This window comes from Strigops habroptila, chromosome Z, assembly GCF_004027225.2.
Source record: "Strigops habroptila isolate Jane chromosome Z, bStrHab1.2.pri, whole genome shotgun sequence".
NCBI lineage: Eukaryota > Metazoa > Chordata > Aves > Psittaciformes > Psittacidae > Strigops > Strigops habroptila.
This window is the reverse complement of record NC_044302.2, coordinates 88601710-88625871: the sequence shown is the minus strand read 5'-3', so window position 1 is coordinate 88625871 and position 24162 is coordinate 88601710. Positions and strand designations below refer to the sequence as shown.

The 24162-nt window shown below is 40.2% G+C and overlaps 1 protein-coding gene across 9 annotated transcripts in view; it reads left to right on the top strand.

Annotated features, from left to right (window-relative positions):
• The window catches only part of NIPBL (NIPBL cohesin loading factor), a 150882-nt gene that overhangs the window by 26355 nt on the left and 100365 nt on the right, over nt 1-24162 (top strand). The window contains exon 1 of one of the 9 annotated variants that reach the window (XM_030512489.1): nt 3952-4084. The exons of the other annotated variants lie outside the window; for them this stretch is intronic. The gene's annotated coding sequence lies outside the window, so the exon portion shown is untranslated. Of the gene's footprint in view, nt 1-3951; nt 4085-24162 lie in introns of those variants that run through there. 9 annotated transcript variants of the gene reach the window in all.

Sequence of the window (24162 nt, the reverse complement as noted above, 5' to 3'; positions counted from 1 at the left end):
GTTCGAGACCATCTTAAGAACCTGAACATGCACAAGTCCATGGGACCTGATGAAATCCATCTACGGGTCATGAAGGAGCTGGCAAATGAAGTTGCTAAGCCACTGTCCATCATATTCAAAAAATCCTGGCAGTCAGGTGAAGTTCCCGATGACTGGAAGAGGGGTAATATAACCCCCATTTTCAAGAAGGGGAAGGTGGAAGACCTGGGGAACCACAGACCAGTCAGTCTCACCTCTGTGCCTGGCAAAATCTTGGAACAGTTTCTCCTGGAAAGCATGCTAAGGCACATGAAAAACAACGAGGTGGTTGGTGACAGCCAGCATGGCTTCACTAAGGGGAAATCCTGCCTGACCAATTTGGTGGCCTTCTATGATGGAGCCACGGAACTGATGGACAGGGGCAGAGCAGTTGACGTCATCTACCTGGACTTGTGCAAAGCATTCGACACTGTCCCGCATGACATCCTTCTCTCTAAATTGGAGAGACATCAATTTGATAGATGGACCACTCGGTGGATAAAAAACTGGCTTGATGGCCGCATGCAAAGAGTTGTGGTAAATGGCTCGATGTCCGGTTGGAAACCTGTAATGAATGGTGTCCCTCAGGGATCGGTGTTGGGACCGGTCCTGTTCAACAGCTTTGTCGGCTACATGGACAGTGGGATTGAGTGCACCCTCAGCAGATTTGCCAACGACACCAAGCTGTGTGGTTTGGTTGATACGCTGGAGGGAAGGGATGCCATCCAGAGGGACCTTGACATGCTTGTGAGGTGGGCCAGTGCCAACCTTATGAAGTTTAACCAAGCCAAGTGTAAGGTCCTACACCTGGGTCAGGGCAATCCCAGGCACTGCTACAGGTTGGGCGGAGAAGAGATTCAGAGCAGCCCTGCAGAAAAGGACTTGGGGATGTTGGTTGACGAGAAGCTTAATGTGAGCCGGCTTCAGTGTGCGCTTGCAGCCCAGAAGTCCAACCGTATCCTGGGCTGCATCAAAAGAAGCGTGACCAGCAGGTCGAAGGAGGTGATCCTGCCCCTCTACTCTGCTCTCGTGAGACCTCACTTGGAGTACTGCATACAGTCCTGGTGTCCTCAACATAAAAAGGACATGGAGCTGTTGGAGCGAGTCCAGAGGAGGGCCACGAGGATGATAAGGGGGCTGGAGCACCTCCCGTATGAAGGCAGGCTGAGAGAATTGGGGCTGTTCAGCCTGGAGAAGAGAAGGCTGCGTCGTGACCTCATAGCAGCCTTCCAGTGTCTGAAGAGGGCCTACAAGTATCTTGGAGAGAGACTCTTCCTTAGGGACTGTAGTGGTAGGACAAGGGGTAATGGGTTCAAACTTAAACAGGGGAAGTTTAGATTAGATTTAAGGAAGAAGTTCTTTACAGTGAGGGTGGTGAAGCACTGGAATGGGTTGCCCAGGGAGGTTGTGGATGCTCCATCCCTGGTGGTGTTCAAGGCCAGGTTGGACAGAGCCTTGGACCACGTGGTTTAGGGCAAGGTGTCCCTGCCCATGGCAGGGGGGTTGGAACTAGATCATCTTAAGGTCCTTTCTAACCCTTACTATTCTATGATTCTATGAAAATGGAGTGACTGTGGCAGAGGGCTACTGAGGTGGTTAGAGGGTGGAACATGAAATGTAAGAGACTCTAAGGTAGCTGGGTTTCTTTACCCTGGTGAAGAGAAAGCCAAGAGGGATTGAAATGCTGTCTTTAACTAGCTAATGAACATTTGTATAGAAGACAAGCTCCTCTGAGATGGACAACAGAAGAAGCAACAGCTACTGCTGCAATAAGGGAGATACTGATTGGATTTAACAGGGAAAAATTCAGAGTGAATCTCCGTCCTTGGAAGTATTCAGAACTTGACTGGCAAGGCTCTTAGTACCCTGACATAGCTTTGAACCTGGTCCTACTTTGAGCAGAATCCAGCAGTCCCTCTAAACCTAGATAAATCTGTGATTTTGTGGCAACTTCTGTTTAGAATCATTATCTATACTTGTACCAATAGGAGTTACTGGAGGAAAGCATTGTTAAACTACTGGACCAGTTAAATCTTACTTGGATGACGTATTCAGTATAATCCAAGTGTGAATATAAAGTTTCATTTAAGCACAGTATTTGGAAGTTATACTGCTGGCTAAGATGACTTACATTGTACCTCTTATGGATTTGATGAAATTAAATATTTCAGTTAGATTAAGCTGTTTATCTAAAAGGTAGCTTTTAAAACATATCTTCAAATTTCTGTATCTAGTTTACTGCATTTGCATATTCATTTTTTGAAATTCTATGTTTAAATGATGAAAGAAGGAGTGGGAATAGTTAGTTATACTAAAGTGTCTTGCATAGAGATGTTTCCTACATGGTGTAACAGCAATCATAATTACTAGTTTGGTTTCTTCCTCATATTTTCATTCTTTGTCTCCTGTTCTGATGGATGGACTTGTAGATAGAGGCTGTTGTATAGCTTTAACTCTGTTTCTTTCACGGTAGTGAATCTGATCTTTTCTACAGAATGTAGTTTATTCTTTTAGCTACTGAGAAGTTAAATACTGCTACACAATCTCATTTTGGAGGTAAGTGCAAGAAGGAATGCACTTTTATTGTAAAGCTTGTTAAAAATTGTTAGTAAGGTGGATGGTGTATGTACAAGCTGTTCGAAACAGTGGATTGATTAAAAAGCTGTGAATACAAAAATAATTGTAGCGTCGCTAGCTATTGTCATTAGAAGGAAGTTTGGGAATACCTGTTAGGAAGAATTTGGTGACCTTGAGAGCTGCAGAAATAGGAGGATGAAATTTAAGTGCCAAATGTTGATACATTTAGAATCTATTTGGAGAAGTATGTCTGTGTAGAGATATTAAAGTATCAGAGTACATGCATTGGTGCATGGTTCCTTTGTGCTCAGGAAAAAACTAATCAGATGGTATCAAATGTAGAAGTTAGTAAGAAGATTGGGAAATTTATTTATGTGAAAACTTACTTTGTAAAGAGGAGATTCTCAGGATAATTTATAATGCAGCAGTCTGAACTAATTTGTTTACATGGCTTCTGAGCTACATCTGGCTTTATGTCTGGCTAGGTCAGAGTGTTCACTGAGTGGTACTCTTAATATTTCAGCTGTTCATGCAACGGTTTCCAAGGTTTTCTTCTCTCTTGTTCCATTTCAGAGTTTTGTGACCATGCTTTTTTTTTTTTTTTTTTTTTTTTTTTAATTGGAAGTGATGGTCCAGCTGTTAAATTTGTTAGGTCTGTAAACTGGTTGTGTTCTGTAGCTCTATCATTAGGGGGGTTGCTGAGGGATGGTACAAATGAGCTCTCTAAATATTCTGGAAGCATTCACACCTAGAAAGGAGAGGAGCTGCAGGCAAAGATGATGCAAGAAAAAGGGACTATAAGCTGACTCTGAATAATTCCAGTCTGGAAATTGATATAAAGCTCTAAAATGCAAAAGAACAGGATACTGGAATTATCTTCCTAAATAATGACAAAGCTGAAATATTCAACTAATTAAGGAAGAAAAGTTGATGAAATTACTAAATGCTTGAAATACATTATGTGGTGTAAATAGTAAGGGTCTGGACCTCACGATCAGGGTAATCCTTATTTCTTAAGCAAGCAGCGTGATCAATTGTTTAATAACTTCTGATGTATTTAATATGAAAAGATAAAATCTGTAAATAACAGAAGTTACAAGAACCCCAAAATTACGTTACAGGACTACTATATTTAGCCATATTCAGTGTCATGGAATTAGTGTTATACTTTCAGCTCCTTGTAGTTTAAGACTGTACCTATTTTTGAAGAGGAACTTCATTTCTAACTTAGCTTTCTAAATTGCATTCTGAAAATTATATTTTTAAATTGATAGCTAAATTTAATGGGTTTTTTTTGTTGGTTTGTTTTTGGTTTTTTTTTTTTTGATTTGTTTGTTTTGGTTTTGTTTTTGTTTGTTTTCTCCTGTTGGGATTATGAAATGATTGCTACTGCTAGAAGGTAAGATGAATTTGTCCCCCTCACTTTGCTCAGCTGGAACTTACTATTCATATGCAAATCCACCTGGGCTAATAGGATTAAGATTTCCAGGTATCTTAAGGTGGAAATGAAACAAAGCTTTGTAGTGTTGAACTATTTTCATTCAAGGATTTGTGCAAGTACAATGCAACACACCTAAAAAAGTGGTGTGTTTGTGAGGAGGAGCCTCATTTGATGCTGTGGTTGTAGGTGGACACTTGAAAAAACAAACTACTTGCTTTGCCTGTTGCTTTTTCTTTGAAATGAATACAGTAAGTGGTGGTGTTGATTTGTAATCATACTGGTATAGGAGCTATTTGTTTGAAATACAAGAATGGCATTGTGCCAGGAGATTCACAGTAACATATATAAGACCAGATTGTGAACCTTCTTTGCCAGTATCAGCTGTATCTGGAAGAGGACTGAAAGTCTGAAGTCTTAGGAGAATTTGTTACTGCAAGCTTCATGACAGCTGGCTTGCCTGGATGTGGTATAAGCTCGTATTAGTCCTCTCCTGCCATGTTATCTCAGAATAAAATCAGCCATAACTTCACTTCATAGCATTGACCAGCATCCACGTAGTACTGAATTAGGAGGAGGATGTTGCATGCTTGTATATATAGCGTATGTATAATCTGATAGATAAGGGTTAAAGGATAAAGTTCAAGTTAGTATGAATGCAGGATACAAAGCTTCGTAAAACAAGTTCTCCCTAGTTCTGCTGCATGTGGAATAGCTTGTTTTGTTCTTTCTATCTCCCTGTACAGAGATAGGGAGAGAAACAGAGAAAGTGTTTATGGGTCATATCTAGAGCTTCTGATAATAATGCCTTACTTCTTTCCATCCTTGGCAAAACATTTGGGCTCTGAAGTGTGCCAGAATCATCAGATTACAGGTTTAATCATAAGTTGTTTTAAATTGCTTTGGCAATTCTGAGATACCACTCTGAGAGGGCAAACCTTGCAATTTTAGGCTACTTTGTTACTAGGAGGTACTCTTAAAAAAATCAGTTAAAGAATTGCCCACTCCCCTAACCTGAAAGCAGTTTTGCAGAACTGAAATACATTTTTAAAATTCTTTCTTTCTAAAACCTAAACCCTACATGCTTTCTTTCTAAAACCTGAAAAAATCCTTTCTAGTCTGTGATGAAATTGAGTTTATAGTGGAGAAACATTTCTGGTGCACATTGGAAAGACATTAATTTCCATTATTCTGGTTAGTTTTTTACATACAGAGTTCTGCTCAACTTGAGAAGTTGGGGCTTTTTGTTTCATTGGTTGGGATTTTTGCATTAAATTTTTCAATGGGTATTAGTGTGATAAAAATTCCATTCTCCTTTATGTCTGCCGAAGCAACTACTATCATTGGTAGCAAAGACTCTTTGCCACAGTGAAATACTGTTTTATAAGGTAAACTGCCTTGACTTGCCTGTCTCTGTGTCCTAGTCTTTGTGTAGTGTTTGTTGCAAAAATCAACAAACACTTCAGGTTATCGTAATGTTGAAAATACTTTCCAATATACAGCTGGAGCAAGAATGATTTTTGTGGCATTTCTAAGAAGAAGATATTGTTGACTGTGCAATAGCTGAGTTTGAGGAGGAGCAGATGACTTAAAACCTGTGGATTCTCCATCAGTGGCTCCCCTCACATCCAAATCATTGGTAGATACTCATCACTTCTATTATCATCTGTGCCATCTATGGTTTAAATATGATTTAGCTATCATGTAAGGTGGAACTGGAAATGCAGCATTGCTTTCCCATTCCAGCATGATAATACTGCACTATGTTCTTGAAATCTTCCTGTAGTTATCTTAGAATATTTAAATTGCAGCAATGTTACCATTTAATAATAATAAAAAAATCTGAATCACATGAGTTTGTGTAGGTTGTATGTTTTACTGATATTCTAAGCTGTTTTGATCATATGTGTAACTTTCATTAGTTTTTAATCTGTCAGGGATACCCGCTGTGGATTTTTATTGCTAATGACTTTCAATTTTATGGTCAAAATATGCAAGTTTAGTCTTTATTTTTTTCCACCATAAATTCCTCCCAGCTTCTAAAATCCAGAGCTGTGTTAGTTTCCTGGGTTTTGACTTGTGATCAGGCAGGTAGTACTGTGTGAGTTAGCATTAGTATAAACTTCATGATGTGTAGAATATGTAGCTTATGCATTATGACCATAAAATAATAAGCAAGCAAAGCTAATATTTTATTTCAAAAATGATCAAAATGAAAAATACAGACTGTCATCATCCATGATTGATTACCTATTGTGTGTAGAATGTATAAGTTTAGACGGCCAGCATGGCCAACATGGCTTCACTACAGGCAAATCGTGCTTGACCAATTTGGTGTCCTTCTATGATGGGGCTACGGAACTGATGGATAGGGGCAAAGCAGTTGATGATGTCTACCTGGACTTGTGCAAAGTGTTCGACACTGTACCTGCACGACATCTTTGTCTCTAAACTGGAGAGACATGAATTTGGTGGATGGACCACCCAGTGGATAAAGAATTGGCAGCGTGGCCACATGCAAAGAGTTGCAGTCAATGGCTCAAAGTCCAGTTGGAGACCAGTAACAAGTGGTGTCCCTCAGGGATTGGTTTTGGGACCGATCCTGTTCAACATCTTTGTTGGCACCATGGATTGATGTGCCCTCAGGAAGTTTGCCGGTGACACCAAGCTGTGTGGTTCAGTTGATACACTGGAGGGAAGGGATGGGATCCAGAGGGACCTTGACACACTTGAAAGGTGGGCCAGTGCCAACCTCATGTTCAACAAAGCAAAGTGCAAGGTCGTACACCTGCGTCGAGACAATCCCAGGCACAGCTACAGGTTGGGTGGAGAAGAGATTCAGAGCAGCCCTACAGAGAAGGACTTAGGGGTGTTGGTTGACGAGAAGCTTAACATGAGCCAGCAGTGTGCGCTCATAGCCCAGAAAGCCAACTTGGGTTGGCTTTCTTTTGGGTTGCATCAAACCTTCTTTTGGGTTGCATCTAACCTTCTTTTGGGTTGCATCAAAAGAAGCGTGACCAGCAGGTCAAAGGAGGTGATCCTGCCCCTCTACTCTGCTCTCGTGAGACCTCACTTGGAGTATTGTGTACAGTTCTGATGTCCTCAACATAAGAAGGACATGGAGCTGCGGGAGCAAGTCCAGAGGAGGGCCACGAGGATAATAAGGGGGCTTGAGCACCTCCTGCGTGGAGACAGGCTGAGAAAGTTGGGGCTGTTCAGCTTGGACAAGAGAAGCTGCATGGAGACCTCACAGCAACCTTCCAGTATCTGAGGGGGACCTACAAGAATCTTGGAGGGGGACTTTCATCAGGGACTGTAGCAATAGGACCAGAGGGAATGGGTTTCAACTAGAACAGGGGAAGATCAAGTTAGGTATAAGGAAGAAGTTCTTTACTGTGAGGATGATGAGGCACTGGAATGGGTTGCCCAAAGAAGTGGTAAATGCTCCATCCCTGGCAGTGTTCAAAGCCAGGCTGGACAGAACCTTGGGCAACATGATCTAGGGTGAGGCGTGCCTGCCTATGGCAAAGGGGTGGGAACTAGATGATCTTAAGGTCCTTTCCAACCCAAATCATTCTATGATTCCATGTTAAGAAGATTACATCTAGTTTACTTGAATTATTGTTTTTAAATTCTACATGAGTTGCTGGTTTTAAATGTTATGTTACTGTTATGTTTAAATGTTATATTTTGGTTTACTTAAAAATCATTTGAAGTTACTAAGATTTTAAAATTAACTGTGTGCAAACTAATCCAAACGTTCTCAAGGTAATGATCAACTGAGTTATTTCTTGAGGGAGATTGTATGTGGAAACAAAAGTCCCAGTCCACACAGATTGAGATGAAGGACAGAATTTAAGAAGTTGCTGCAATCACTGCAGGAAATACGAGGGACAGGTGAGAAACCCAGTATTAGCATTGCAATGAATTCCTCCCCTTGCCCATGCTCTTGCTTAAATTTATCCACAGATTGCAGTCCCTTAGGGTTGTACATGCTCCCAGTGAAGCCTTATCTATGAGCCACAGTCACTTGAGGGCTATACCTGCTGTGGTATAGACTTATCCACATCCCTGTTCCCTTCAGAAGTAAGCCTGCTCCGACATGGCCTTGCCCTTACGATCACTCCAGGGTTGTACCTGCTCTGTTGTGGACTTATCCATGGCCACATGCTTTGAGGTGCTCCAGCATGACCTCATGCAGAGCCACAGATGCTTCAAGGTGTATGTGCTGCAGCATGGACTTACCCACAGCCAGAGATGCTTTCAGGTGTACCTTCTCCGCAGTGGGCTTAGCCTTGGGCCACAATCCCTTCAGAGGTATACCTGTTGTGGCACAGAAATAACTACAGCCACAGACGCTTTGCTCTGGTGTGGACTTACCCACAGCCACAGACGCTTCAGGGTGTTCTGCTTCCACATGGACTTATCCATAGGTCACAGTCCCTTTGACTAGACTTCGCGCTGGAGTTCCAGCCTGTCCAGTAGAGCAGCGCAGAAACAGCAGCGATGCCCTGGCCATCTGCCAGCTCATGGCTGTTATCAGAACATTCCCAGGCACAGCAGAGTAAGATGATAAGCAGTACAGCCCACAATGAAAGCAAAAGGCAGCTGCTAAGGAGCACTAGACTCTAAGATTCCATAAGGCAAGCAAGCCTCATGGCAAGTAGAGGAGCCTGCTGATTAATAGCTAAAGAGCAATAACAGCTATAAATTTAATCTAGCACATTCCAATCAAAGCTGTTGTTATCTCCAAACCCTTTGAGCCCCACGCTGGGCACCAAGAAGGACTGTTGTGGTTTAATCCCAGCTGGCAGCTAAGTACCACCCAGCTGCTCCCTCACTCTCCCCCAGTGGGATGGGGGAGAGAATCAGAAAGGTAAAAATGAGAAAACTCATGGGTTGAGGTAAACACAATTTGTAGAATCATAGAATGGTTAGGGGTGGGAAGGACCTTAAGGTCATCTAGTTCCAACCCCTCTGCCATGGACAGGGACACCTCAAACTAAACCATGTCACCCAATACTCCATCCAACCTGGCCTTGAGCACTGCCAGGGATGGAGCATTCACAACTTCCTTGGGCAACCCATTCCAGTGCCTCACCATCCTCACAGTAAAGAACTTCTTCCTTATATCCAAAGGAAAAGGTAAAGCAAAAGCAGCACACACAAACAAAGCAAAACAAGGAATTAATTCACCACTTTTATTTATCCCCCTGTACTGTGCACTGGTGAGGCTGCATCTCAGATCTTCTGTTCAGTTCTGGCCCCTCACTACAAGAAATTGAGGTGCTGCAGTGGGTCCAGAAAAGGCCAACAAAGCTGGTGGAAGGTCTGGAGCACAAGTCTGATGAGGAGCGGCTGAGGGACCTGGGGTGTTTAGTCTGGAGAAGGGAAGGCTCAGGGCGGACCTTATCCCGCTCTACAACTACCTGAAAGGAGGTTGTAGTGAAGTGGGGTTGGTCTCTTCTCCCAAATAACAAGTGATAGGACAAGAGGTAGCGGCCTCAAGCTGCACTGGGAGAGGTTTAGATTGGGTATTAGGAAGAACTTATTCACAGAGAAGGTAATCAGGTATTGGAACAGGATTCCCTGGAAGTGTTAGAATCACTGTCCCTGGAAGTGTTTAAAAACCGTGTAGATGAGGCCCTCAGTGATATGGTTTAGTGGTGATCTTGGCAGTTGTGGGGTAATGCTTGGACTTGATGATCTTAAAGGTCTTTTCCAGCCTAGCTGATTCTATGATTCCTATGGTCAGGCAGGTGTTCAACCATCCCCAGGACAGACGGGCTCCATCACACCTAACAATTACTTGGGAAGACAAATGCTGTCACTCAGAGCATCCTCCCCTTTCTTCTTCCCCCAGTTTTATATGAAAAGCATGATGCCATATGGCATGGGATATCCGTTGGGTCAGTTGGGGTCAGCTCTCCCCAGCTGGTGTGAGGAGCAGAAGAGACCTTGACTATGTGTAAGCACTGCTCAGCAGTAGCAAGAACACCCGCGTGTTATCAACACTGTTTTCAACACAGATCCAAAACACAGCCGCATGCTAGCTACTGAGAAGAAAATTAACTCTACCCCAACCAAAACCAACACTTTCCTAGTATATTAACTTCTGAAGGAAAAATTTCTCATTCTCTGTCAAACTTAAGACATTTCAGTTTCAAACCAGAGAATGATTAGTAGAACGTGATGTTTAAACAATAGGGGGTGCAAGTATGGAACAGTGGATAGAGGGGTGATGGATGGCACGGTGTTCGTCAGGGAAGTTACAGGTCTTTAACTTGTTTTCCTTGCTACTTCTTTGCGGCTGAATTGTGTTAGCTGTGAAAGGTCCTGTGTTTGGTGGTTAGTAGCTCCAGCAACTATACTGAAACTGTTCTGTGGACCAGTGAAGTCTGTACTCACATTTTGTAATTCATGCATGTGCCATTGGTCAGCTGAAAGCGAAAAAATAGGAAGTTCCTGTTGCAGCTGATTGTTCAAGAGAGACGTTCATTACTAATTTTCAGTGTGTGTATGTGTAACTTTCTATTTTGGGGCAGAATATTTCAATATGTATTTATGCTTCAAGTTTTAAAAGTCTGTTGTAGTACATTGCTGTACCCTAACAGTCATTTAATTATCAATTTATGACCTGATAATTTTTGAAGTATGTGAAGGAACACTACAAAATTGCGGATTTAAATGCAACTGTATGACCTTTTCATTCTTAGGTCCTTCAGTAATGTGTAATATTTGCTTTTCTATGTCAATAATGAATTTAAGCAGCACTATTAGATTTTAAGCCTTTTAATTTATCATACTTGTTAAGGAATAAGCATATTGCAAAGGCTTATCTGCAGACACCCTTTTTGTATCTACTAGATTTCTCCTTATGGTTATAACTTTGTTATTTTGGCCTTTTTCTTTCCTTGCTTTGTAAGATTAAATTTCCTAATGGAAAGCACTATTTCAGAAAAGGAGACAATATTAATATGTCATATAGTTTACTAGGGTGGACTACACATTAGAAACTTCAGCGGACACATTTGGAATGGATGTATATGTTTGTGATGTTTCTTTGGTGGTCCTAATAAGGGTGCAGCTTTTGCTGGTGGGTAATTTCTGTCAGTGAGTTGGTGGAGAATACATAAAAATGGGCTCTTAACAGAAGATGATGAACTAGGGAATTGTGCTTTTTTATAGCTAAAAGCTTAAATGCAGACTGGAGCAGTAATCAGAAGAAACTGATAACTTTCTGACTGCCAGCTCTTCTTTTTCGAATGCTTTGTAATAATGTATCTCTCCTCTCTAGTTTGTATTTATTTGTACTAGTTGAAGATAGACTGGGAAGTTCTGCACTCTTCAGCAGTGGACTGCGAAAGAGGGAAACTTTACCAGATTTTATCAATGCAGGATGGGCCATTTCTTTCTCACTTTAATCACCTAATCATTAGTTTATAGAAATAACTTGGAGTCCTTCTGATTTTTATTTTTTATTTTTATTTTTATTATTCTTTTGTGTTGATTTCCAGTGCTCATTTTGCTAGTTTCCTAGTTTTGGAAAGATGTGTAATATTGCATGATGTGGTTAAAGCAAGATGAGGAAATGGTGTGTGGCAGATATTCATAATGCCTTTGAAAGTATTGCTAGGCTCCTGATAAGTATCCATGCTAACCAGGTTTTGTGCCTTAATCAGCTTTCAGTTTATTTGCCTCCCTCTTCTTGGTCATGAGTTTTTGTTACAAAGTATCTTGAAAATTGTTCTAGAAACTATTTGAAATCAGTTGTATGTAATTTAGATATTCACAAAAAACATACATAGTCAAACTTCTCACACTTACATAATACTTGCAGTTAAAATACCATAACTTGAAATCTCTGTGAGTTGTTGCAGAGTTTGGTCTCTAAATACCGTAGTTACATATTCATTATTCTATGTTTCAGTGGGCATTTAAGTTACTTTTTCAGATGCTGAAAGTAGCACTTGATGGTATAAAACTCGCAAGGTCATTCATAGAATCATAGAATCGTAAGGGTTGGAAAGGACCTTAAGATCGTCTAGTTCCAACCCCCCTGCCATGGGCAGGGACACCTTGCCCTAAACCACGTGGTCCAAGGCTCTGTCCAACCTGGCCTTGAACACCACCAGGGATGGAGCATCCACAACCTCCCTGGGCAACCCATTCCAGTGCTTCACCACCCTCACTGTAAAGAACTTCTTCCTTAAATCTAATCTAAACTTCCCCTGTTTAAGTTTGAACCCATTACCCCTTGTCCTACCACTACAGTCCCTAAGGAAGAGTCTCTCTCCAAGATACTTGTAGGCCCTCTTCAGACACTGGAAGGCTGCTATGAGGTCACGACGCAGCCTTCTCTTCTCCAGGCTGAACAGCCCCAATTCTCTCAGCCTGCCTTCATACGGGAGGTGCTCCAGCCCCCTTATCATCCTCGTGGCCCTCCTCTGGACTCGCTCCAACAGCTCCATGTCCTTTTTATGTTGAGGACACCAGGACTGTATGCAGTACTCCAAGTGAGGTCTCACGAGAGCAGAGTAGAGGGGCAGGATCACCTCCTTCGACCTGCTGGTCACGCTTCTTTTGATGCAGCCCAGGATACGGTTGGCTTTCTGGGCTGCAAGCGCACACTGCCGGCTCACATTAAGCTTCTCGTCAACCAACATCCCCAAGTCCTTTTCTGCAGGGCTGCTCTGAATCTCTTCTCCGCCCAACCTGTAGCAGTGCCTGGGATTGCCCTGACCCAGGTGTAGGACCTTACACTTGGCTTGGTTAAACTTCATAAGGTTGGCACTGGCCCACCTCACAAGCATGTCAAGGTCCCTCTGGATGGCATCCCTTCCCTCCAGCGTATCAACCAAACCACACAGCTTGGTGTCGTCAGCAAACTTGCTGAGGGCGCACTCAATCCCACTGTCCATGTAGCCGACAAAGATGTTGAACAGGAGCGGTCCCAACACTGATCCCTGAGGGACACCATTCATTACAGGTTTCCAACCGGACATCGAGCCATTTACCACAACTCTTTGCGTGCGGCCATCGAGCCAGTTCTTTATCTACTGAGTACTCCATCTATCAAATTGATGTCTCTCCAATTTAGAGAGAAGGATGTCATGCGGGACAGTGTCGAATGCTTTGCACAAGTCCAGGTAGATGACGTCAACTGCTCTGCCCCTGTCCATCAGTTCCGTGGCTCCATCATAGAAGGCCACCAAATTGGTCAGGCAGGATTTCCCCTTAGTGAAGCCATGCTGGCTGTCACCAACCACCTCGTTGTTTTTCATGTGCCTTAGCATGTTTTCCAGGAGAAACTGTTCCAAGATTTTGCCAGGCACAGAGGTGAGACTGACTGGTCTGTGGTTCCCCAGGTCTTCCACCTTCCCCTTCTTGAAAATGGGGGTTATATTACCCCTCTTCCAGTCATCGGGAACTTCACCTGACTGCCAGGATTTTTTGAATATGATGGACAGTGGCTTAGCAACTTCATTTGCCAGCTCCTTCATGACCCGTAGATGGATTTCATCAGGTCCCATGGACTTGTGCACGTTCAGGTTCTTAAGATGGTCTCGAACCTGATCCTCTCCTACAGTGGGCCTAAGGTCTTCATTCAGTGCCTTTTGAAAGAGCTATGCAGTTTTGACCACTCTGCATCCCTTGAGACTGTTCTTGATCATTTGCATTTTTCAGTTTATTCTTTGATCTTCAGTCCTTTCAAAATCGTCAGGTGAATGCTACCAAATCCTTGTCATTAATCACACTACTTGAAGCAGCTGCAGTATTTTAGATGGACTCCTGTATATGACAATAAAAGATGCTAAGAAGTGGGAAACTGTCTTACAGTTCTTGTCAAGACTGTAATGATGGTGTGAAATTCACATTATTTTGTTGACTGATAGTTGGTTCTTGTGTACCTGGAGATCTTTTTGGTTTCCTAATATTTGTGCATGGGACTTAGCAGTGCTGCCATTATCTAAAGGCTAAACATATTTAGGTATTTCATATAGAATGGTATTTCATATAGAATAGAATTTCATAGTTCATGTAGAACTATGGTTCCCATAGTATAGGAAACAAGTAATAGAGAAGGTTTCTAGAGTTTATTGTCAACGATTCCCTGACACTAGTGACTTACTGGTTGACAGGGGAGATGTGGTGCTGGACCTCATCCTTACGAACAAGGAAGAACTGGTTGGGGATATAGGCTAAGACAACCTTGACTGCAGCAATATGAGATGGTGAAGTTCAGGATCCTGAGAGGAGGGAGCAAGGATCATATAGCAGGATCATATTCATTGATTTCAGAAGAGCAGGCTTTTGCCTGTTCAGGGGTATGCTTGGAAGAGTTAAGATACAGCTCTGGAAAGAAGAGGGATCATGGAAAGCTGGTTAATTTTTCAAAGATCACCTTCTCCCAGCTCAAAAATGGTCCATCCTGACATGCAGAAGGTCAAGCCAAGGTAGCAGGAGGTCTCTATGGAGGACCAAGAAGCTCCTAACGAAACTCAAATATAAAAAGGAAATGTGGAAGTGTTAGCAGGATCAGGTGACCCAGGATCATGCAGGGCTGTCTAAGCATGCAGGGATGGGGTTAGAGAAGCCACACCTCATCTGGAGCTGTGTGCTGTGAAAATGTGATGGACAACAAAAGGCGTTTCTACTGGTACATCAGAAGCAAAAGGAAGACTAGGGCAAATGAGGACCCACTGCTGAATGGGAATAGGGACCTGGTGACAAACGATGTGAAAAAGGGTGAAGTACTTAATGTCTTCTTCACCTAGTTCTTAACTGGTAAGACTGGCCTGCCCAGGCACTGAGGCCAGCAGAAAGGTGTGAAACAATGAAGACTTACCCTTGGTAGAGGAGTATCCTGCTAGGAAACATTTAAACAAACTGGATATGCACAAGTCTGTGGGATCTGGTGAGATGCATCCATGAGTGCTGCAGGAGCTGGCCAATGTCATTATGACACCACTCTCAGTAGTCTTTGAACGCTTGTGGTGATCAGGGGAAGTACCAGAGGATTGAAGGAAAGCGAATGTCACCCCTATCTTTATGGAGGGCAAGAGAGAGGAATCCAGAAAATAAAAGGCCAGTCAACCTTACCTTGATCACTGGGAAGGTGATGCAGCAGCTAATTCTGCAAACTACTTCCTATCAGGAGTGGTCACCATAGGTTTATGGAGGGGAGATCTTGCTTAATAAACTTTCTGTGATGACATAACTAGTAGTGTGGATGAGAGCATCTTGATTTTTTACTTTAGTATGGCTTTCAACACTGTCTCATATCATCCTTGTTAGACCAATCAATAAAGTACAGACTAAATGAGCAGACAGTGAGGTGGATCAAAAACTGTCTGAACTGCTGGGCAAAGCATTGTGAACAGTGGCATAAAGTGCAGCTGGAAGCCAGTCATTAGTGGTGTACTCCAGCGGTTGACACTGGGGCTAGTACTGTTTAGCATCTTCGTTAGTGACCTGGATGGTGGGACACAGTGCACTCAGCCAGTTTGCAGGCAAACTGGGGAGGAGTGGTTGAGGCACCAAATCAGTGTCCTACTGTTCAGAGGGAACTCAACATGCTGGAGAACTGGGCAGACAAAACCATCAATCAGCTCAACAAAAGGAGGTGCTAGGTTCTGCACTTGGGAGTGAATAACCCCATGCAGTAGTATAGACTGAGGGCCATCAAGCCTTATTGAATATGGAAGGTTGTGGAGTCTCTATCCTTCGAGTTACTCAAAACCCTGAGCCAGCCTGCTGTAGCTGACCCTGACCTGAGCAGGGACACTTGGCTAGATGGCCTCCAGAGGTCCCTTCCAACTTTAAACGTTTTAGGAATCTGTTTTTCTTTTTCATACTAATTCCCTTAAGATAGAAAACCATACTTGCATTGTGCAAATCATCACAGCTGGTAAATGCCAGCTATCTATTACAAAATTATTTTATAGCATTACTTCCTGACTTCGGTAACTTACCTATCATATATGTTTTACATGTATATGCAAAATCTGTTTCTTATCCAATGTATGTTTCATAAATGGCCATTTATTGCCTAGATATTTTATCACATTTTTACTGTTAAGGCTCTTGTGTTAGCATAATAGGAAGCTTGGTGGGATGTGGTGATTTTTAAAAAATATGTCCTTTCATGCATGTTAATTTTACTAATTAAAAGTATCTTTTTCACTCCTCTTATATTTCTTGGAAAGCCAGTAAGTATTCAGTAAGTTACTGGGGGCAGCTTCAAAGTTCTTCAGTGTGTTAGTGGAAATCGTGATGACAGCTTTCTGCTACAGAGAAAAACAGTGCTTTGAGATTAAAGGCCACATCCTGCCGTTCTTACCTGTGCACTCTGCATTGATTCCTCATTCTAAGGAATAAATATGGTAACAAGAAACTGCATTTAGATTTATGCCTAATTTCACTGTACCAAAGATTTATTAATTCTAGAAGAAAATCACATAGTTGTAAAAGATGGTACTGATAGCTCATTAAAACTGAGGGAAGTTGCAAAGAGTTTCTCGTGAACAGTGCTGAAAAAACATTGCTATTGAACTGTTGAAACTTATCTTGGGTTTTGTTATATTTCATTGGAGCTTAACATTTGATAAAAAGTCTGCTTTATAAGTGGCTGTACTCTCTAATTTTTGTACTTACTGAAACAGTAAGCATAGTCATTCTTGATTTGGGGAAAGAAAAAGATATGCTAGGTCTCCTAAATGCTTTTCAAAGTAGAGCCATGCCCTAAATGCCTACAAAGGGAATTGTCATTTTAGAGACTAGTAGTGTGAACATTTCCACTTTCCTCAAATTATTATCTCAAATTCAGTTTCAGCTATTATTTTTCTTCTGTGATATGCAGTGGAATGCAACTTTCCTTTAATATTAGAAATCCTTTTTCTTCATTATGTATTAATAGGCTGTGAGACCTTTTTTTACTAAATTTACTTAAAAAAGTGTAGACAAACATAATGGAAATTTTATGGGAGTGATTGACTGCTTACAGCTTTCCAAGATCGCTTGTCTTACATAATATCCTGGTCATTGAAGCAGCACTTTTATTAGACGATTTGCATGGTTTGTGAAGGCTAGATACCAGAACTGCCTGCTGAACTGAGAACTTGGAATCAGCTCAAGAGCGATGGCAGTTCCAGTCCTTTTTCCATCTAGTTTTAAAATTTGTGGTGAGGACTGATGCTGAAGGACTTTTAATTTTTCCAAGAGGAACTGAGGCATCATGCAGGCTTCAGATAATGTACTGTCAACTGTGACAGATAACAATAATTTGCCTTGGGAGAAGGTACTCACTTGCAAAGCCCTGCTGGAAGACTGAATTGAACTGAGGGAAGTCTGATGGTGATTACCAGCAGCCCTATACATTTCTACCAACAGTTGCAAAGGCAGTGACAGTTACTTTGAAACCAACAAAAAAGTTTCGGGTGTATTACATGAGTAAAAGTTACTTTGGAATAATCCAGCAATTGGCCAAAATGTTTTGTTCCCTCAAGGCTAGAGAAGCAAACCTTTAGCTTGGGAATCCGCATGCTGAATGTTAATGATGCTTACTTCAGCAGATCAAAGGCATTGTGTTAGTGATTTAGGAGAAGGGTTACTGGAAAAGAAGAAATCTTAGAAACAGGTAAATTTTTTCTTTATCCAACAGAGCACGTTACTGGAAATGGTTTGGTCTTATTTGAGCTCTTAATTTCTGTTACTGATCATAGCAAAGTTGTGGGCATTGTAAAGATTTTACCCTTTTAATTTTAATTTTATATTTGCAAACTGTATCCTGTATACTCCGAAAGAAGAGAAAGGAGAGGCAAGTACTATGACAGTAGCGGATGAAGTAGTTTTGCTTGGTTACTGATTGAAAACATCTTGTAATAGTAGTATAATGTTATGTTTAAGGCTCAGCTTTGTAGTGTATCATGTACTCTTCAGGGTAGTTTATCATCTACTCTACAGGTGTATGAAATGAAAGTTCAATAAAACAGAATAGAAAGTTTATACCTAAACTATTGTAATGCAGACTGGCAACTTAGGATAATGCACAATTATTTTACTACTTTTTTCCCCTCCAATTAAAAAGGGCATGGCTTTGCTGATTGGAGAGGTATTTTTCGTAGATGAACATGCTTATTTGTCATCCTGGTTGAATAACTGTAGTGGTTGTACAGAACTATAGTTACAAGTCTAATTGGGGAAGTAGGAAAGTTGGATCCTTGGATTGAGTGTTTCCAGTTCATCCACTTCATCTGGTTGTGGGGAGTTTATTTAACCAAAGATGTTTGTATTTGTCAAAGCAAGAATAGGAAGCCTATGACTCATATCGAGTACTGGCACTTAAAGCTGGAAGCTGAATCTTTTCCAGTTCCACGAATCTGTGATTAGAATAATGAGGAATTTGTTGCATCCACTGATCATGTAGAAAAAAATGCCTCTGTCATTATGGATATTTCTAATTTTGTTAAAAAAGACCATTCCAGTTGGAGATGTTAAGATACCTCTTTCTATTTGGAAGATGCATTTAAAAAGCCTCTGGTGGTTTGTGTTGGGTTTGGTTTTCTGTTTCTTATTCTTCTTACTGACAGTAAAAGGGATGGGGTTTTTTTGAATATGACTATTCAGCGTACATGCCAACTCTTTTCAAGCAAGTAGCTTAGTCTCTTAAGTGTAGGCTTAATTCTTTGCAGAATTTGGCGCAATTGCTGGATTACTGATGCTCTTTTACCTTGTGATGACTTTTTTTAGCTGCGTGTGCTCTTGGCGTGTGTTTGTGTGTTCTTTGTAAGTTAGTCTAAAGAGGTTAATGTGGAGAACTTCAGGGAAAGTTTTTGCCATTACCGTTAATGTCAAGATTAAATATGGTAGATGCAACTATGTAGTCTAAAAGTATTACTACTGTTCTTTAAAATGAAAGTGGAGAAAATGCCTAAATGCCTACTTTTAGAGAAGGAGTTCTGCAAATATGATTTTTGTTAATATATAGTTGTTCAGTGGATTGTTTACACTTTTCTTTTTGGAATAGGGAGCCTCAGGTTTTGGGAAATGCTTTCTTCCTCAGTTTAATAAAATGTGTTGTGTGAAGGGTTGAATTGTCTTTATTTTGTTGTAGAGCAAGTCTGGTAGCTATATGCCAGGTATAATAAACAGTACTGTTAAAAAAAAAAAAAAAAGGAGTCTGAGTACATCAATTTTTTTTTTTTTTTAAATTGGGAGTCTTTGGTATTTGTTATTATGGACTATCTACCTCATCGGTACTAAAAAGCATTCTTAAATTCGAATGTTAGCTTGATGGTAATTTTTAGTCCTTTCAAATTTGAAGTGACTTGTTTTCTGCAGTTCTTTGTGTTGCATAATGAAAAGGAGAGTTCTGCAGAAATATCTGCATGGGCAGACCATGTTTTATGGAGGAAAGGGATTAATACATAAATCATGGACATTAGGAAAAGGATAAGCAGTTGGGGCAGGAGAAAGGCAGGTCAGGAAACAATTTGTGTTGTGCCTTCAGTCAGCTTAAAAATGGGTTCATAAAAGTTTTGGCAAGTGTAACTGTCTTCCTTCTTACTCATTTGTCTTTCTGCTGTCCACTGAGTCAACAGAAGGCCTATTCCATAAGAGGATGAGAATCCAAGTTGTGGTTACTGATTACACATATATAAACTTGTTCTTCCATGTTCTTCCCCAGTCCCTATATGTGTGCCTGCATGTATGTGTGCCCACCTGTGTGAGGAACTGAGCTGCAGCTTTGTAACTCTATGACTCGGCCTTATGCTTGGACACTTTGAAAGACAGCTGGTGAAACAGACCTAAAGGAGCTGAATGTTAGAATACTAAGACATGAAATTAAGAAAAAAAAAAAAAAAATCTTGGATGTGGAAAAAAGGGCAGCAAAGGCTAACTTGTTTGGCTTGTAATGACGTTAGTTTCATAGGCTGTTCTGTGAGCTCTTTGGCCTTCTTTGTCTCCTCTAGCCTTCTGGAATTGCTGTGGAAGGAGGATATAGCCATTACAGAAGGGTTGTATTTTGTGTTTTTCAAAATAGCCTGCAAATGAAGTGAAATTTTTAGTACAGTTTCTCAGGCGGAAAGTTTCTCAGCTTTTTGTGTTGTGGATTATGATCCTGCTTTACTCTTTAAAATGAAAATAAAATCTACTATTGATCTCCCACAGTCTAATTTCTTTACATGACCTGCAGTGTTTTTACGTGGTCTCCCAGTGGTATGCCTTGGTTTTGACATTGTTCTCCCTCTAGATTAGCAATGATTCAGTCTTGAAATGTCATAGTAAATCTTCTGTTTTCCTTTATTTGTTCTACCCACTTTTCTTTTGATTGATAATTTTGTACCAGAAGTGTACCATAGAAATGTATAATGCAAAACTTAGAATTTTCCCTATTTCTTGGAGAAACAAAACTGAAGCTAGTTCACAGCTAGATCACAGGTGTATTATTTGTGTTCACCTGAACTGTTTTCAAGATGTGTGACTGGCTTTATCCAAATAAATAGAAATTAAAGGGTCTACTCAAACTATGTCTACGTAACAACATTTAAGGCTTTTAATATAAATTAACAGGAGGAAATGATTTCAAGTGATTCAGTTGAGCTACATTAAACATGTAAGTTTATATTCTCTTTCAGAATTAGTAGCTTGAATTCAGTTGGGTTTATTTACTGTAAAATTAAGTTTTATTGAGTGAACTCTACGTAAGTATGAAGAAAATTTCCAAACTGGTTTGAGATAGTTAAGTCTGTTAAAGGAAAAAAACTAACGAAAACACAGATGCATGTTTCAGGGAGTTTCCACACGTAAGGAGGTTTTCCTTAAGGTAGTGTTCTTCATTGTACTTGTTTTACACTAAGTGGTTGTGGTAATCCTATCTGTAGAACTACTTACCTTTTGGTTTGCTCCAGATTATTACTTTGACAAATATGCTTTCAAGTGTTGTCAGCTCTTCTGTGTTTGTTTGTATTGCTGTAGTACACTGTGGAGGTGGGCTGGGAATGTTCAACATGGATATGTGAAAATAAAAGTTTTTTGTGTATGGCCATAATAATTTTGAGATTCTACCAGATTGTTATTGATGGAATGTTTGTTTATGCTGCGATATTGGTAATTTTGGAAGATGTGAAAGTTGGGAAGTTAAGCTTGACTGAAGCCTATAAGCAGCTTTGAAAACCAATTGCTGCAATTCCAGGGTAGCTTTGATTTAGATTTGTAGTATGTGCAGACTATCAAGGGTAGGATATAGAAGATGATCAGTAAGATGAAAGAAACGCCTCGTTAGATACATGCTTTTCTTGGAACTGCATCACTCTTTTCAGCACAGTTTGGGAGCTAAAGAAACTTCTGTTGTGTTCATGCTGCGGTCATAGGAGAATCATCATCAGCAGCAGCAGTTCAGGATGACACATGGCCCTTTCCTGGGTAACTGTATGAATCCATCCCCAAGTGTACAAAGATCCTACCTCAATATAGTATTTTTCCTAGCTATTGAAACATATCTGATTGTTACCATCTAGCCCCAGTTGCTCAGGGCGAGCTGGTCATTGTTTGAGCTTAGTTGATTAACAGTAATTCCAGCACTATACCTCTAGGTATTGTGTACTATATACTTCAGGGCTTATTAATAACTTTGAATATGTATGTTTTTTTTCCAGGTGTAGTCTCTGTTTGTTTCCTATGCTGTGTCTTTGAGTTCATTGTGCTCCCTAAGTTTAGCTGCCTATAATGCTCAGATGAAGGAAAGCTTTTAGTGTGTGTGCAATTGGAAAAAAGGAATTTCTTGGCTGACTAGTGATGTTGGTTTATGTGCTTGTTTATGATATTTTTGTTTATAATGTTAATAGGAATGATAATTGATTAGGATAGGAAGATAATTTAAAAAAAAAAAAAAAAAGCCATTAAGGAAAGAATCAGGAACTGATCCTGACTCTTCGGTAGTCATACTTTTGTAGTTAAAAAATCATTGAGCTTTACTTTTTTAGAATTGCTAGGTTGGATGGTGTATGCCAAAAAGTTTATGTAATCCTCAATTTTAGAATATAAACATGAAATAAAACCAGTTACCAAGAGATGAAAATTTTTGTATGTTGGAAGTCTGTTACATGATTATTTTATTTATTAGACACTAACACTGCATTTATTTTTTAAAAAAGTTACTTTTTCTCTCATGTTCAGTCTTTCCAATCAGGGTGGTTTTGCAAGATGTTAGTAATTTTAATTTAAATGTTAAATTGTATTATTTTGGAGGTTTTGTCTTTTTAAAGAGGCAAAACATCTTTAGAGAAAGTACATCTTATTTGTATGTTGCATGAGCAATATAAGCTCCCTCTTGTAAAATGAACCAAATGGAAGAAATTCTGGGTAATGAATACTATAAAATCACAAAAATAATTCTATTACTAGTAATTGTGCAAATGTATACAGTAGGACAGTACAAACCAAGATCTTTATGTGTTTCTGTATTAGTCAGTAAAAACACTGATTTATTTCGTCATTTCCTCCTTAATGATCATGGCACTGTTTATCTGTAAGTCCTCAGTCTAATAATTTTGGAAAGCATCAGCCAATTTCAGTTATATTTTACAGAGGATGAAAGTCTCAAGACAGTTTAGTTTGTGAAAGTTGGTTGTTGGATAGACGAGATATGTCCCCATTGAGGAAGAGGATGCAGCACGTGCTGTCTCTCTTCCATCTAGCAGCTGAGGTGTGGGAGTGGATTTGATGTGAGGGAAGGAAACTGAGTGTGTTAGAGGGCTATCATAGGGCTTTTGGATAGAGAAATTGCATCGTTGTCATAAGGGATTGAGGGGAAATAATACATCACTCCAGAAGAAAAACATCTTAGCCACCTGCAGTGCTGTACAGCATCACTCTTAAACATGTACGGAGCTGAAGCTGAAAAACGGGCAACGAGATGAGTATTAGGGCAAAGGGAATAAGGTATCATAAGTCAATATTCGTTCCAGTACAAAAAACAAAAAAGCATTTTTGAAATGCAACACACTAAATCTGTTTATATAGAATTTTACATTGCCATTTATTGTGGATATCTAAAGAAATAGATACAATTGTGTATCTATTTTCTTAGAGTGTACTCAGGAAGCTTGGAGGGATTTTAATTGTTTTTTGGTGTCAAAAATGAGGCAAAAGTTGTGTGACTGGAAGACTTGTGCAAAATCAGCTGCTGTGTCAACAGGTTTATTTCTTCCCAGTTTTGTTTCATAAAGGTTATGAATCATCTGAGAGAGTTCAAAGACAGAAAGGAAAGATTAAAAATTGGAAAAGACACCTGAATTAAGTAGCTTTTTTGTTCAGCTTTTAATCACTAGGTTTTTAGCCTGGTTAAGATCCAACCTAATTAAAGAAAAAAGTATTTAAAATAGAAGGAAATGTCAGTAAACAACTGTTTTTAGAAAAGAGCAGCACTACTACCAGCTAACATAAATGAGACATTCAAGAAAAAGTTAAAAAAAGCAAGCTGCTACTTCCTCTCTCATGCCTGTCAGAACTATTTTGTTAACAAAATAGTTGTTAACAACTATTTTAGGTGTGTTGCAACCTAAAGTGTTCTCCATTTGACAAAGCTGACCTACCGAACCCTTTTAATTGCTTATGCTCTTCTTCATCTCTTAGCTATTTTCTTTCAATAAAATGAACTGTATCTAGTGTCCGCTACTGTGTGTGTGCCTGAGCAAACAAAAGGGCTGTGCTCACCAAAAAAGCACAAGTACAGATGTACTTTCTTTGTTGGAATAGAAGTTGTGTGTGGAGTATGTAGTACAAATAGGAAATAAATGCATGAACTACTGCTTGGGGTTTTCGCCTTATGTTTGAATTTCTCAGCTACACTTAATATCGCAACTGCTGCCAAGCAAAGTTAGGTTTTTACAGTTTAAGCCTACATTTGCTTCTGCAGGACAAAAGAATTCAGTAGCTCTCAGTAGTGTTGGGAACTTTGACATGAAAAAATCTTGTAAAGAGGATATTTATTGCTTAAAAAGATGGAAAAGGAGTAGTAATAAACTCCCTGAATTGCTGGATTCTCCCTGACAGAAGTTTTACTTGCTTTATTTTGCAGAACTGGTGAACGTAATTACACTTTTAAAGTATTACATGTCTCATAG